The sequence below is a fragment of the Anolis sagrei genome, chromosome 3 (assembly GCF_037176765.1).
Source record: "Anolis sagrei isolate rAnoSag1 chromosome 3, rAnoSag1.mat, whole genome shotgun sequence".
NCBI lineage: Eukaryota > Metazoa > Chordata > Lepidosauria > Squamata > Dactyloidae > Anolis > Anolis sagrei.
This window is the reverse complement of record NC_090023.1, coordinates 42,477,031-42,493,953: the sequence shown is the minus strand read 5'-3', so window position 1 is coordinate 42,493,953 and position 16,923 is coordinate 42,477,031. Positions and strand designations below refer to the sequence as shown.

General features: G+C 37.6%; 2 protein-coding genes across 4 annotated transcripts in view; one reads left to right on the top strand and one right to left on the bottom strand.

Moving 5' to 3' along the window:
• CMSS1 (cms1 ribosomal small subunit homolog) overlaps positions 1–16,923 on the top strand; it is a 236,391-nt gene that overhangs the window by 18,924 nt on the left and 200,544 nt on the right. The gene's annotated exons all lie outside the window — the stretch shown is intronic.
• FILIP1L (filamin A interacting protein 1 like) overlaps positions 1–16,923 on the bottom strand; it is a 72,763-nt gene that overhangs the window by 11,926 nt on the left and 43,914 nt on the right. The window lies entirely within an intron of this gene.

Genomic DNA, 16,923 nt, shown 5'->3' with positions numbered 1-16,923 from the left:
CATCAGTTGTTATTTTAACTGATGTAAAGAAGCAAATTCTCTCCCTCCCTCCCTCCCTCCTCCTTTTTTTTTGGACTTTGCTCTGGACACTTAACATGAATTATATATTGCCCTGGGAAAGAGGTGGAAGGTGGATTGCATCATGTAATTTTATGTTGTTTTCTGCCCTGTAATTACTCTTTCCATGAACGTATTTGTGGTTCTGACATACTAAAATGTAAACTTGCTGTCTTGCATCTTTTTATGTTTGTGAAAGAACAATATCTTTCCTTGTTTACAGAAATCTTACGAGCCAGTATGGTTAAAAATAATAAAACAATAGGGAGCTTTGACAGGCCAAACCCCCCAGCTTGTCCAAAGTAGCATTAAAGAAACAACTCTTTGAAGGATGTGTAGCATTGTGCCTAGTAACTTAAATCCTTACTGCCGGATATGTGAAGTAGCCATGGGCTAGAGATATTAAATGTTGAAGCCATAGAGCGAAACTGATTGTTAGATTCCCCTGCCACTTATTTGCATATTAAGTCCAAATATAATGCACAATATGAAATGCCTCACTTAGGATGTAGATAGAACCATATTGCATATCTATGAAAATTTGAAAAGTCTTTATTTTATACAACCAACATTGTTAAAATAATGATATTGAAGAGAGCACAGCAAAAAGTTGCAACCTGTGCTGTATCATCACATAGCTGGTGTTATCTGAAAAGTGGGACTTCAACAGCTTGAATAATGGACTATGGATTTTGGAAAATGATTGGACATGAGATCATGACTTAGCATTTTATATGTGGTTTTTAATCTTTTTTGATAGATCATTATGAATTTTAATCACTTATATCTATAGATTGTTTGTATTTTTATGAGATGTGTTATTGTTTACCTGTGTGGCATTAAATTTTTGCTGGATTTGTAAGCCGCCTTGAGTCCCTTCTTGGGTCAAGAAAGGCAGGGTAGAAATGAAGTAAATAATAAATAAAATGAAAATAGAAAAACACAAATTTTGTGACAAACAAATGTATTCTTTAGTCAAGAACCTTTACAATTTAAGGACTTGGCCAGCACCATATCTGGACATAAAGTTAAACTAAGTATTGAAAATATTGAACTCCTCAATAATGTATTTATCACAAGCAATGAAGCTCCCCACTACATTCATCATGAAGAAAGAGACACTCATTAAGACCTGTTGATTAAGTTCATTTTTCCCCATACTGCAAACATCAGAGATGCTGGTGGGTGAGGGGTTGTCCCTTCCTCCCTTCTCAGGAGTTTTCAAGGTTGCCACATCTCTCCTTTGTATTTGTCCCGTAACATTTGTGAATGTATGAGTAGAACTGTGCACCCATCATTGATATTTGGAATTGGTGAGAGAGCACAGATACCATTTTTTTCTATACCTCTCAGTCTCCCTCGACTGTGGAACGCCCTGCCTAGGGATATAAGATCGGCCCCCTTCCTCCTGACTTTTCGAAGAAAGGTGAAAACCTGGCTTTTTGAGCAGGCTTTCCCAAATACGACATAGTTATATGAAATCATGGAACCACTTGACAATGCAATTGAATAATGATTTGACATGGAGATGCTCACGATAATGTTTTAAGGCTTTGTATGGTTTTTTATATTCTTATATTGTATGCTAATATTTTTAACAGTATTTTATGATTGTTTTACTTGTTATAATTGTTGAGGCATCAAATTGTTGCCAATTGTGAACCGCTCCAAGTCGACTCCGGGCTGAGAGGGGCGGTATATAAATGTGGTAAATAAATAAATGTGGTAAATAAATATAGCATACAGTTATTGTTCTTGTCTGGCTTCTCCTCCTTTCACAGAATGTAAAATCCCCTCCTGAATACATGAATGGGGATATAATTGGGAAATAAATGGATAAGACGTAAAAAAAAATTCAAAACATTTTATGTATTAATTTAACTAATTTTAAAGAATAATTTCCAGTTTCTGTCTCAACCTCTATTATAAAGGTCATTTCTGGGCACAAACAGATGATAGCCCTCCCTTCATCCCAGATGCTACTGCCCTGACCTTAGAGGAAGAGAAGAAGAGGCAGTTTCTGCTGCTGATGATGATAAAGATAAAATTCTGGATGCAGATAAACACAATCTTCTCCATTCACAGTGAAGTGAATAATAAACAGTTGGGTGTTCTTTTCATCTTCCTTAAGATTTTCTTCTTAATGGTACTCCCAAAATTTGCTACCTTGCCCTACCTAATGAATCCAATCCAGAAGACTCTTCTACCTCTTTCACATGTAGGTTTCCTTATGTTTTCCTGGACCAGGTTTGATGTTGCTGATGCACTCAGGGACATTAGAGATGTGAGAACAACTCTTTCTGGAGTTATTGTTTCACCAACTACTCACTTGTTTGTTTTCATTACATGTTTTATTGGTATTTGTAATCTGCCTTGAAGGCCAGTTAAATATAAAATAGTTACATTGCCTTTCAGGAAGGCTTTAGTTTTGAGATAAAGATGTGATGAAATGGAAAAAGAAAGAAAGACAGGAAAAAGACTCTGCCAGCTGGAGAAGAAATGTAGTGTTAGAGATGGGTGTCCTAGTCTAGTGGAAAAACTACAGTGATAAAGTATTTTTTAATTAATAAGCATCATTTCCTCTTCTTTAGTAAACCTTACAGCCTTTATGCTTCCTTCCTATGAATAGTTGTCACAAACCTAATTTTAGCTATTGCCATAGATACCAAACCATAATAGTTATTCTTCTGTGAAATTCATTCTGTTTTGGGGATTCTATGTCATTCGATTTACAGTAATTCTCAGATTTAGTCACTACATGGAATATTCATCTTGTGAAATACAACTTTGTCATAGAAGTTCTCTTCTTAAATTATTATTGGCGTGACAAAATTTAAAAACAACAACCCCAACCAGAATTTCAGTCAAGTCTGGCACATGATAGTTCCACCCTAGTTTAATAAGCCAAAATATTTGTCTATTAATCTTCCTTTACATTTCTTCAACAGGCTTCAGAATCTTAATTTAACTTGCCTTTTGAACAATTATAACTTTAATTGGATAATGTGACTCATTGTGCAGTTTCAGTGTCTGACATATGAATGTTTCGGCACTGGATAAGTTTAATTAATTATGTTCAGCCTGTATATTTATGATCTTTTACAACATTACTTTCCAAAGCTATGGGACGGTGCCAGCTCGCAAAGAATCTGATCCAAGTGTTTGAAGCACATGCTTACATCATGTTGAAGTCTATTCCCCTGATTCAGCAGAGCTGTCTGTGATGGAAAAAAGTTTCCACAGGCCTTTCTGCATCTTTCTCAAAGCTTACAAGGGGATCTGACACGATGAATACACATGTCTATCTATCTATCTATCTATCTATCTATCTATCTATCTATCTATCTATCTATGTATCTATCTATCTATCTATCTCTCTCTCTATGAGGTTTAGAAGGTCTGATTATTTCTAGAGGGATATCCCCTCCCTGCTTTTCTTGGGACCAACAGCAGGTGCATCTGTAGATTTAGTGGAGTTTGACACCACTTTAATTGCCATGGTGCAATGCTCTGGAGTCATGGAAGTTGGAGTTTTACATGGTCTTTTGTCTTCTTTGTTGCTTATGTTTTATGGTTTAATGTGGTTTTAATAGTTTAATTTCCAGTTATATGTTATTGTTTGATTTTATGTTTTGGTTTTTCACATGTATGTTGGCAAGAAATTTTGCCATGACTATGCTGGAAACCACTTTGAGTCCCCCCAGGAGTGAGAAAAGTGATATATAAATACAGTAAATAATAAATAAATAAATAAATAGCGTTGGTCCCTCACCAAACTACAGATCCCAGGATTCCATAACATTGGGTCAGAACTCACAACCTCTGAGGATGCCTGCCATCGATGTGGGTGAAACATCAGGAGAGAATGCTTCTGGAACATGGCCATACTGCCCTGAAAAGTCACAGCAACCCAGCTTGCCCAAAACTTCTCTCTCTGTCCTACCACTTTCACAGGCATGATTGGAGGGAACATGGAAAAGGGTCTCTTTTGTGACTTCTCTCAGATTTTGAAACATTCTTCCTAGGGATTTTTTTTGGTCTTTTCAACAAAGTGTAATGGTTTGAATGTTGGACTATGACTTTGGAAACTTGGCATCAATTCCTTGCTTGGCCATAGAAACTCACTAGGCAACCTTGGATAAGTTGCATACTTTCAGCTCTAGAAAACATCCAGAATAGGGTTTCCTTATGGTCACCATAAACTGGAAATGACTTGCACAACAACATAAATTATTATGGCCTTTTGACTTTTTCTGGAAAAAGTAAGATGACAAAATAATGAGTGACTATCGCTGTCTCTAGGCTGATTGCTCATTTTGAAGAACTAGAAGGCAGCAATTGACTTTGACTAAGCATGCGGCAAAACACTTTGCCATATGAATCTCATGTGGTTCCCCCATTGTCTCCTAGTAAGGGCTCCCACCAGTGGAATAGTGATGGTGCTTTTCTATGTTTTCTAGTGCAATACTACAATAAGTACAATATAGAAGATAGGATAGAGGCAGAGACCTGGAGTTTGTGGATCAGAAAATGAGTGTTTACCTCTGAAATTATTTTAAAGAAATGTGCGGTGGTGCAATGGGTCAAACCATGAGATGGAGTGAGCTCCCATCTGTCAGCTGCAGCTCCTGCCAACCTAGCAGTGCAGAAACTTGCAGATGTGAGTAGATAAATAGATACTGCTTTGGTGGGAAAAGGCAAAAGAGCTGTTCCAAGCAGTCTTGCCGGCCATATAGTCAGGAGGTGACAACACAGGCTCCTTGGCTTGAAAGTGAAGAAAGCATCTCCCCAGAGCCAGAGATGAGCACCGCCTCCAGATACCGGAAATGAAAGGAGAAGCCTCTGCCTTTGTTTGTGTTTGTGTGTCTCATTGTATATGATTGTAAAGGCACTGAATGTTTGCCTATGTGTGTAAATGCTGTAATCCGCTCTGAGTCCCCTTGGGGAGAAGGGCAGAATATAAATAAAGTGTATTATTATTATTATTATTATTATTATTATTATTTTCTCAGTTTACACTTAATTGCTACAAATTATGGATTCGTAAACTGCGGTCTCCAGATGTTTGAGGATTGCAACACTTATTAGCATCAGCCTTGCACAGCTATTTGCCAGAAATGATTGGATTTACAATCAACAACCTCTGAAGATTGATACATTCCTAGTCACTGCTATGCACTGAATAGAATGTTATATATTGTGTATAGTGGGTCCTTGGTATCTGTTGGGAGTTGGTTTTAGGCATTATAATGGATACCAAATCTCTGGATGCTCAAGTCCTATTATATATATATATATATATATATATATATATATATACACACACACACACACACACACACACACACACACAGAGTAATGTTGTAATAAATGTTGCCCCTTATATAAAATGGCAAAATTGAGATTTGCCATTTGGATTTTATTTTGAGGAATACATATTTTCATGTTAAAAGTTGAATCTGTGGATACAGAAGTCCAGCTACAGGCCTGCTCAGCACCATTCTGGTTTTCCTTTATGAAGCACACCCAAAAAGTGAATATTGCTGTAACATTATGCTAGAATTACAAAGAAAAATGGTAATGTAGGTGCTTATTGTCTGAGTGTAAGAAAGTACACGAAAGATGCCAATCAATTGAGGAATCAATTGAGAGAATTTACTTGGGTTTATTACTTGGGTAAAAAGCTCAAGTAAATGCTCTCTAGAATCTGCTTATGTAGAAAAACCAGCTCGGCGCAGCTGTGGTTTTAATTTGGTATAAAATCAGGAGTATTCCTGGAAGGCTTTTGTCATCTTACTTTTCCAGAAAAAATCATTTGGGAACAAGAAGGGATATCCTCAGCATGTTAGAAACATTTTCCTATTTAGTTAAGAAAACGAGTATGATGGAATTAAAAAGTTCTGGTGGGAATAAAAAGCAGCTCCTTCTGTGTCCTAAAATACATCTGCTTTTTTGAAAGAGAACTTATGTAAAATCACTTTATAATGGAGGCATAGGTGATACAGTATGATTCAGTAGCCAGCAGTAAAAAGAGGAAAGGAGAGAAAAAAGTACTTTCCTTCCAAAATATAATGCTTAAACATAATTGAAAATATAAAAACGATCATAAAAGAATTAGTCAGTCATAACTGATCAATCCTTTTTGTCTTGCATACTTAGGTTCTGGACATATTGTAATTATAACTAACAGGATACAGTATTAAAAATAGAAGATGAAGCAACTGGGAAATAGTTCTGCAAAGCAAAGTTTTACACATAGAGGCATGATGTTAGCAATATCTTAGAATGCCAGAAGTATCCCTTTCCCTAAAGGCTTTTCTTGTATATTTTTAGAGGAGATTGCCAATCTTCATGAAGGTATTATGTTGAAAAGTCTCTAAAGTCATAACATTACATTGGGTAGGGTGAAATATAGATGGCTTAGTTGTGGTACCCACAACTACACACCTTTATAAAGCAAGTATGTTCATTGTAAATCAGAATTGATGGCTTGTGGTGGCAAAACCTCTTGTCTGAATTGGTGTAAAAAGAAAGAGATGAAAACAAATGATCAGGGGAATGTGAAAGGCAAGTCTGAAAGGACATTTTGTGGCAGGAGGGAAGAAGAGAAGGTGCATCTGCACTGTAGAAATACTGCAGTTTGACACCACTTTAACTACATGGCTCAATGGTATGGAATACTGGGATTTGTGGTTTGGTGAGGCACCAGCACTCGTAGGCAGAACAGGCTAACGACCTTGTAAAACTACTACTTCTGTGATTCCATAGTACCAAGTCATAGCAGTTAAAGTGGCATTGAATTACATTAATGCTACAGTGTACATGTACTCAGAGAGATGACAGAAAGCACAGACTAACTCAAATAGGAAGAATAAAGTGCATAAGTAGGATGGTCAAGAGTTGGACTAATGCAGCGGTTCTCAACCTCTGGGTACCCAGGAGTTTTGACCTACAACTCCCAGAAACCCCAGCCAGTTTACCAGCTGTTAGGATTTCTGGGAGTTTATTTATTTATTTACAGTTCTTATATTCCGCCCTTCTCATCCCGCAGGGGACTCAGGACGGATTACAGTGTACACATATATGGCAAACATTCAATGCCAATTTTGACATACAGACATATACAGACTTACACAGAGGCTATTTAACTTTTCCTGGCCGTTGAAGATCAAAGCATCTGGGGACCTATAGGTTGAGAACCACCGGACTAATGGGACTGGGACTTGAGGATGATTGGATTTTAGAGCCATCAATGCTTGACTCCCAACTGTCACAGCCCACTGTCTAGAATGCTAGCTGTATTAGTAGAAACATGACAAAAACAGACTTGTAGCTAGAGAAAGGAGGAACAAAGAGAGACCAATACTGCCACAAAACAGGATATAGGTTCTAGAGTTGGCTCTAGGTGCCTCTGCTGATAACAAGGACTGAGCAGACAAGGTTAATTTAAAACAATGATCGCCCAAACTTTTCAGAGGGTTGGGGCTTCATTTCCCAGAATTCCTGATTGTTGTCCATGCTGTGTTAGGCTTCTGAGTTGAAGTCCAAAACTATTGGAGAACACCAGTTTGGGAATTATTGGTTTAAAAGGTGCCTAGACTGATAGATCCTGACAAATTAATTACAACCTGGCAAAATCTTCATCAGATCAGAAAAAGATACCGGTGTTTTCTTAGAGAGAAGCTACTATTAGAAATCTTCTCAAATTATCTAATTGATAGAAACTAGTTATTTAATACATTTAGTTTTGAAACATGATGCACAGGAAAAGCCAAAAAAAAATGTTGCCTCTTATTTAATGAAAGCAAAATATTCTTTCAAGGGGGGGTGGTGCAGTTCTGAATGGGTCTGCTTTTATAGGTAAAAATTGAATGTGATGTAATATTTTAAATTTTATTTTAAAATAGATGAAGCCATTATACTTATTCAAGCAAGATAGCATTTTGCCTAAGTCAATTATTTGAGGTTCTAGTTGTATTTTAGATTAATACAGTTCATATAAATGTAAGAATAATGTAAGAAATGTTAGATGAATCATGTAGCCACATATGTGGAATCCATTAAAATCGTAAATTTGAGTTACTGACTTTACATTTTATAGATATGAATGTGAAATAGAATGCTGAAGATGCACTGTTTTTATTGTTTGTCTGTTACAGTTTAATAGATATCTTTTTTACTGTTTGTGTTACATTTTTATAAGTTCCTGTCCTTATAATAGCTCATCATTTACATAGGCAGTGAAAGATATTGTTAATATCATATGTATAATTTTGACATTAACCTATGTTATGTTTGTTTATTTTAGTGATAAAATATTTTCTTGTGTTTTGATGGTTCATGCATCTGGACTTGCCATTCCATGATTTTTTGTGTGCATATTACAAATAACCAACAAGTGTGAAGAATTATCTTAGTACTTGTTATTTCAAATAACTCAGTCCGATGACCAATGGTCAGGGAGATAAACCAGACACAGTGAAGACATCTGCCCTTGCACTTTGCTACTCTGCTGCTGAATACGCATGCTCAGTGTGTAATACATCTGATCACGTTAAAACAGTGGATGTGGCTCTTAATGAGACATTCTGCGCTTTCACAGGATGTTTACGCCCTACACTACTGGAGAAATTATACTGTTTAGCTGGTATTGCACTACCTGACATCCATGGGTAAGTAGCAGCCAGTAATGAAAGGACCAAAGCATTGACATCTCTAGGTCATTCTATGTTGGGATACCATCCTGCACGCCAACATCTTAAATCAAGAAATAGCTTCCTTAGATCTGCAGAGATACGCGCAGGAACACTTCAGCACACAGGAGTCCAAAAGTGGCAGGTTGAAACCTGGAACCTCAATCAGTGGCTGAGAGCAGATGAGAGACTCCCTCCTGAGCACACAGAAGACTGGGTGACCTGGAAGGTGCTGCATATACTGCATTTTGGGCACCACGAGATGCAGAGCCAATTTTAAGAAATGGGGCTACAAAGTGGAGTCCACGACATACAAGTGCTGAGAAGAGCAAACCACAGACCACCTACTACAATACAGTCTGAGTCCTGCCACATGCACAATGGAGGACCTTCTTACAGTGACACCAGAGGCACTCCAATTGGCCAGCTTCTGGTCAAAGGTAATTTAGCATAATGCCAAGTATTTAACTTTGTTTGTGGTTTTTTATACATTATATCTGTATACTCAATTTGCTTCTGACACAATAAATAAAAATAAAAGGAGATACATTCCAAAACATCTGGAGGGCTGAAAATTAAGAACTGCTGATGGGTTTGTATGGTGCATCAGTGGACAAGTATTGAAATGTTATACATGCACCATTTTAAGAATAATAATAAAGGTATTTTTCCAGGAAGAGAGATACTTTTAAAAGTTGAAAGTCAATATTGTAAGTTACGATAACTTCTGGGTTGCAGGAGACTGCTGACAAGAGTCATCAAATATTTTTATCTGGCCATAGTTCAAAACTGAAATTGTACATCAGACCTTCTTCATGCCAGCTAGGAAGAAAGAGGAATTGAGGACTCAAGCCAGGCCTCAATTAATTAAACTTTTCTTTTTACATAGAATTCAGAAATGCCAAGTTTATGAAGCAGAGGTTCACAAGACATAGCTGACTTGCAAGGGATGGATAAAAACTGTTTGTTGAGTACTTATCAGGGGTGAGAACCAAACAGCTCTATGCAAAAAGAAGTAGAAGAGAAATGTGGAATGGTAGAAAGAAAAAAGGACCTATTTTATTTGCTGTTCTACTTACAGTTGCAAGGAAACTCCTAGCTGATTTTGAACAAGGGATATGAATGTTAGTTTTAAAACTAACATTTGTCTCTTTCTACTATTTTGAGCTGGAAATTTGGAGAAAGGGAGTTAAGTTGTAGGTCTGTCTCTATAGTCGCCTGGAAAACTCTGCTTTCTTTATTGCCTTCAAAAAGTACATCTGTATATTAGTGTGGGTCACACTTTACCCACTCATAGAATCATAGAATCATAGAGTTGGAAGAGACGTCATGAGCCATCCAGTCCAACCCCCTGCCATTGCACTCTGTGAAATACATACATTGTGCATGATAATACTAAAATTTAATAAATATATTAATAGGGGAAACATGGTTAAGTTACAGTGCTGTACATACCTAATTGGTCATGTGTTGTACAGTACTCAGGAAGACACTTTTCTATAAGCTTGCTCTATTTAGCCTTAGCCCTGCTTTTGTGCCTGTTCAGTCTGGTCTCTGAGACTGAATCTGGCTGCCTTCCTCTTGCTTGCTCTCCAGCCTTGTGCAATAGCCTTGATCTGGTTTAGCCTTCCATGTTGTAATTCTTTGGCAATAACATAAACTCCAAAATTACTGTTTATTTCAGTGATGGAGATTTGATTGTTGGACAGAAATGCTGTCTCTTATTCTGATGCCAAGTACATAGGAGTGTATATGAGAGAGAGAGAGAAAGAGGGAGAGAGAACTGTCTCCTTTTAATGTCTTCTTTTTCAGCCCATGTTGATTTTAGGCCAAAAAAGAAGCAAGTGATTTCATTCGAAACAGCAGAAACTGGAACTCAATGACTTTTACGTCAGCGAGGAAATTACTGTTGTGCAGATGGGAGGCAAGTGGGAGGAAATGGAAAGATTAGACACTAGAGATGTGGGGTGGTGGTCAAAATGCAAGGCTGTGAGGAAATAACGCTTTTTGAGTTCCGATGCACTTAACTTAGCTTTCTTTGTCTTTAAATAAAACTTGCTGTTCGTTGAAGCTTTCCCATCTAAACTGTAGAGTGGGCTCCATTGTTGTTATCCTAAACTATAGACCTTGACTATATTGTCTAAAGCAGGGGTCCTCAAACTAAGGCCCAGGAACCAGATATGGCCCTCCAAGGTCATTTACCCGGCCCTCACTCAGGGTCAACCTAAGTCTGAAACTACTTGAAAGCACACAACAACAACAATAATCCTATCTCATCAGCCAAAAGCAGGCCCACACATTGCAGGCCACATTGAAATACTAATAAGTTTATATTTGTTAAAATTGTTCTTCATTTTAATTATTATATTGTTTTAAGTGTTTTTTGCACTACAAATAAGATATGTGCAGTGTGCACAGGAATTCATTCATTTTTTTTTCAAATTATAATCCGGCCCTCCAACAGTTTGAGGGACTTTGCATTTGTAGTGCAAAAAAAATTTGAGAACCCCTGGTCTAAAGTGTCCAAGACCCTGATGTCTTAAAAAGGATTTGTGCAGAGACCTTTCACCTCAAGACTATGTCCCAGCAAGAATTGAAGTGTCAGTTTTGACAGTAATACAGCTCAGAAAAACAACAAAGGAAACCATAAGTTGCTGTGAGATATTAAACAGATTGAAATAACTTCCAATTTATGTGCTTCCAAGGTATATAACTCTATATAGCATTATCCCTCTGAGCTGAACATATATAAAATATTCTTATCACCAAATTAATTCAGTATTCTATGACAGCCCTAAATATCAGCTAAGTATAAGCTGACTTATAAAATCTTAAAGTTACCGAATTTTGGTGCTAGATTTAAAGACAGTACAAGTATTTCTGAATGATGGCTTTATAGCATATATGAAGTCTAATTGTAATCCACCTTACTGAAGGGCTTAGGAAAATAATTACTAAGCTCTTATTTGTTCTCCAAATGTGTGATTCTCTATATAATTCATCTGGTTTTGCTTACAAGACTATAGATTCATATTCCAACCCATGTGCTGTGTGATATAGTCTTGATATAGTTTGAGGACCGGGGCATCCATAGGGGATACCAAGGTGCTTGTTTATAAAGCTATTGTCCTCTGAACCCTGCTATATGCCTGTGAAACATGGACTGACTACAGACATCACACTCAACTCCTGGAACAATTCCATCAGTGTTGCCTCTGAAAAATCCTGAAAATCTCATGGGAAGACAGGCGGACAAATGTCAGTGTGCTGGAAGAAGCAAAGACCATCATCATTGAAGCGAATCTCCTATGCCATCAACTCAGCTGGGTTAGCCCGATCACCGTTTCCCAAAGCAGTTACTATACTCCCAACTCAAGAACAGGAAACATAATGTTGGTGGACAGGAAAAGAGATTTAAAGATGGGCTTAAAGCCAACCTTAAAAACTGTAGCATAGAACTGGGAAGCTCTGGCCCTTGAGCACCCTAACTGGAGGTCAACTGTGACCAGCAGTACTGCAGGATTCGAAGATGCACGAATGGAAGGCGAAAGAGAGAAACGTTCCAAGAGGAAGGCCAACCCTGATTGGGACCGCCTTCCACCTGGATACCGATGTCCTCACTGTGGGAGAACATGCAGATCAAGAATAGGGCTCCATAACCACCTATGGACCCACCGCCAAGAACTACACTTGGAGGACCATCATCCTTGGGCTATGAGGAGTCACCTAAAATAGTCTTGTTAACTCCTTGATATGGACATCTAACTATTCTTTGGAAGTCAAATTTTCTCCCAATCCTGAATTTAGTTAAATGATCTGGAAGTGAGCCTGACAGATTTCAGCATTACTTTCCGGTTGAGTATTTTTTGGAACATGACTGAATTTATTATGGCTATTCCTCTGAGTGGTTTTATGAAATGTATCTGTTCACTTGCATTACAACATCCTTGCTTCAATAGGGTTCTTTAGTTCATTCTGATATCTTAGACAACCAAGAAACTGAAGAAAGATTGTGCAACTGTTCTCATACAGAGACTATCTTTTTGCTTAAATTAGCTCACAGTTTTGGATGAATTGTGAAATGACTTTTTGCCAGCAACAACTTAACTGTGTTTATTCAATGGGTTCTGGCTGGTCATAAAATATCATTTTCCCAGGACATTTTCAGGATCTAGCATACTTTTAAGACAATTTTAACATGATCACCTTAACTGTGTCGATATAGGGCAGGAATATATCAGTGGAACGCTTCTTTCTTTTTACCATCAGAGGTCTGGGATGTTTCCCTTCTTTCCATGCCATGACTATTAGCTGATTCCTGTCCTACATCCTATCTTTAAATTTGGAAATGCCTCCCTTGTTCCCTGCATCTACTTTCCCATGTCCTCAAATTGCCTGCACTTTCTTCATTTTTTTCCATTGATTTCATACCTGGCTGCACTAAAAACACAATTCTTATCTTCAACACTCTTAGCCCTAAGTGTGATTGATCAACATTTGCATCCCCACTTCCTATTATTTGGCAGGAAGTTTCAAAGGAGAGTAGCAAGACCACCATGGAAATATGCGACATCACCTTGGTCCATGGAAGCAATATAGCTAAATAAGCATAGAGATTAATCGTGCATTGGATCAAAACAATCCATAGTCATGGTTAAAATCAAAGAAGAAGAAAACAAGTGGGATACATTAATCACAACTTAAGTTGCATTGTGGCATATTAAAGACAAATAATTTTTATTTGGTATAAACTTTTATGGACTCGATTCAGAAGACTCTCTGCTGTTTTGACTAACACTTCTACACTTGAAATTAAGTCATATCAATTGCACTGGGTCTGCTCTAATTATGACCCAAGGTATGATCTCTGAAAGCATTTCTACAAACAATAGATGCACCTGCACTTTAGTTAATGCCATTTGATACCACTTTAACTGCCATGACTCAATGCTATGGGATACTGGGAGTTGTAGTTTGGTGAGGCATCAGCACTCTTTGGCAGAGAAGGCTAAAGACCTTGTGAAACTTAACAGCTCCCACAGTTCCATAACATTGAGCCATTACAGTTAAAGTGGTATCCAGCTTAATTAATTCTAAAGTGTAGATAATTAATTCTAAAGTTGTATGATAAAGTGTAAAGTAGCAGTAGTAGTAGATACTATACAAATGCATGTTCTGGTAGTTATATATACCATTGGTGTGTTCTATTTCATGTTTTTTCTTGAATAATAATAAAAATACATAATAAAGGGTAAAAGGTAAAGGTTTCCCCTTGACATTAAGTCTAATCATGTCCAACTTGGGGGGGGGGGGGGGGTTGGGGTTGGTGCTCATCTCCATTTCTAAGCCGAAGTGCTGGTGTTGCCTGTAGACACCTCCGAGGTCATGTGGCTAGCATGAATGTATGGAGTACCGTTATCTTCCCACCAAGGCAGTGCCTATTGATCTACTTACATTTGCATGTTTTTGAACTGCTAGGTTAGTGGAAGCTGGGCCTAACAGTGGGAGCCCACCCTTCTCCTGGATTCGAACCATCAACCTTTTGCTCAGCAAATTCAGCAGCTCAGCGGTTTAAACCCACCAGGGGGCCCACAATAAAGTGTAGATGTACCCTAAATCTAAACCCAACCTGTAAAATACCAAGAGGAAACCAGAAGATGTGATAAAGGAAGAAAACTAAGTCTTCAGATATGGAGAAACTATGTGAGTGGGTTGCATTGTGCTGTGTTTGAAAGCTATAAAGATAGGGTTAAAAAGTATTGCATGATTATAAGCTTATAACGTACTTCCTTCTATGGAAAAATGTGATTACTGTTTCTGCAGGCTTGACTTCAGATGTGTTTGGTAACTGTGATAAGAGTGAGTATGCATTTGGTAGACTGTGAATGAGGCCATTCTGTGTACTTAATGTTCTGCTGAATATATTCAAGTGTGGGGGTGGGTTACATATTGGCATCTGCTGTGTGAAAACTAGGAACCATGTTAGGGTCTAAGAAGATTAAAAAAGATGGGCTTATCTGGTAATTTTTGTGGGGTGTTGATAGGAACCCATCTGTCTGAAGATCTTGTAGTACAGTTTGCTGGAAGACCCATTTAGAATATAACTTAAATCTTACTCTTTGCAAAAGCCAATGCTGTCTTTTGGGAAAACAAGGAGCAGTAAGCAGACTTACAATTACACCTCTGAAGCAACATTCAGGATAGCTTTAAGTAACTACTGGGAATTTTCAGTAGCTAGAAGATATCAGGAAGGGGAAGGTCACATATCATGTATTTGATTTTCCAATTTGAAAATATCACTTTATTCAGTTTTAACTTCAGATCCTACATCAGAGAGGAAAGGGGTTTGATGGAGTTTCTAAGTAAACATACTGTCATTTTGCCATCATGGGATTTTTGTATGATTCCTGAGTGGCAAATAGGTCACAGGAAAATATATGGACCATAGGTTAAATTTAAACAGGTTTGAACTCAGGAAATAGTGTCTAAATTGTGTAGATCAATCATATACTTGATAAACTTACTCTTCTTGGCAGTTACATTTAGAAGATTGCAGATGAAATTTTCAATGTGGTTCATTAATCTGTGAGATAGTCCGGGAGTTGATCCAAGGCAAAATCACCACTCAACATGACATTGAACCTATTGCTTATGACATAAATTGTCGGAAATCATATGCCACCATGAACTCCTTGGAAAAGTTCCAAGCATGCATGTAATAAACAAAATTAAAAACACAGTATTCATATTAACAATTCAATTAAGAGTTAATGGTTTTAATTTGCAGCAGGAGTTAAAATGTTGAAGAAGGAGAAAATCTAATCTAGACAAATGAGTTCTGTTCTCATTGCCCTAGGGCCCTTCTACACAGTCCTATATCCCAGAATATCAAGGCAGGAAATCCCACAATATCTGATTTGAACTGGGTTATCTGAGTCCACACTCGGATAATGTTGGAATTCCTGCCTTGATATTCTGGGATATAGGGCTCTTAGTCCAACACATCTGGAGGAGCACAGTTTGAGAAATACTGAGCTCTACTATACCAAAGTAACTATGGATATATAAAAATTATTAGTTGGTCCTTAAATTGATGTTGAAAGACACTTGATAACAACCAGTTTCTTCACTTTTTTGGATTGGTAAGGTATAAGGATTGCTCTCAGGAGCCAATGTTATGAAATGGTTTGAGTTTTGGACAAGGACTCCCAAGAGACCAGGATTCCAATTATTCCCTGCTCAGACTTTGAAATCCTCTTAGGTCACTTTGGGCAAATCATATTGTCTCAGACTTAAAAGGAAAGACATGACAAACGTCCTTGGAATAAATCTCACCAAGAAAAAACTAAGAATTGACTTAAAGGCACATAGCATCAACAAGGTCTAAAGCACAATTGGTCTGTTGTGACTAGACAGCAAGTTATAGACATTCTGGACACATTGGAAGCTTAGGAGTTGGGAAACAAATGTTTCTGTTGACTTTCAGAGATGGTGATAATCATGCCATTGAAAGATGGAGGACAGCCAGGCCATAAAACAGACTATGTATAAAAAAAGCCACAACAAAAGAATAGTATACAATCATTATCATCTTCACCATTTTTATGTATTTTTAGATTTATTTAGGATAGGCTGTGATAATTGTACACCTTTGCCCTCACTACGTAAGCTCACGTCCACATATTCATGAAAAGGATGACAATCTTATCAAAGAGGTGACATGGGAATACTGAGATTGTTTACATCCCAAATATTTCCTTCGTGTTCATCATTCCTGCCCTTGCCTTGCACTATGCTCCACTCAGTTGAATGGTATCTAGATGTACTAAGGGAGCTGGCTTTTAGCAATGCCTTTCTTTGGAATTAAACGCCTCCACTTTATATGTTTGTCCTTAGAAGGGCCTAGGGTAGCTGTGTACTGCTTTTTGAGAGTTACCATCACAGTTTCAAGGTTTCTCTTACACTTTGTGTTCAGACCAACGATGACCTTCTCTGACCTGTCATGCAACTTGAGACTTCTTTGCAATTTCAGTGGTTTGAGGAGCAACTTATAGCCAACCCTGATAGCTTTTGCTAAATTCTAAAATTTTAAATGTTATAATTCTAGCTGATGCCATTATAGTAGTTGCTACTTTTGACTAAATGACTTCAGTAAAGCATATAATTCATGCTG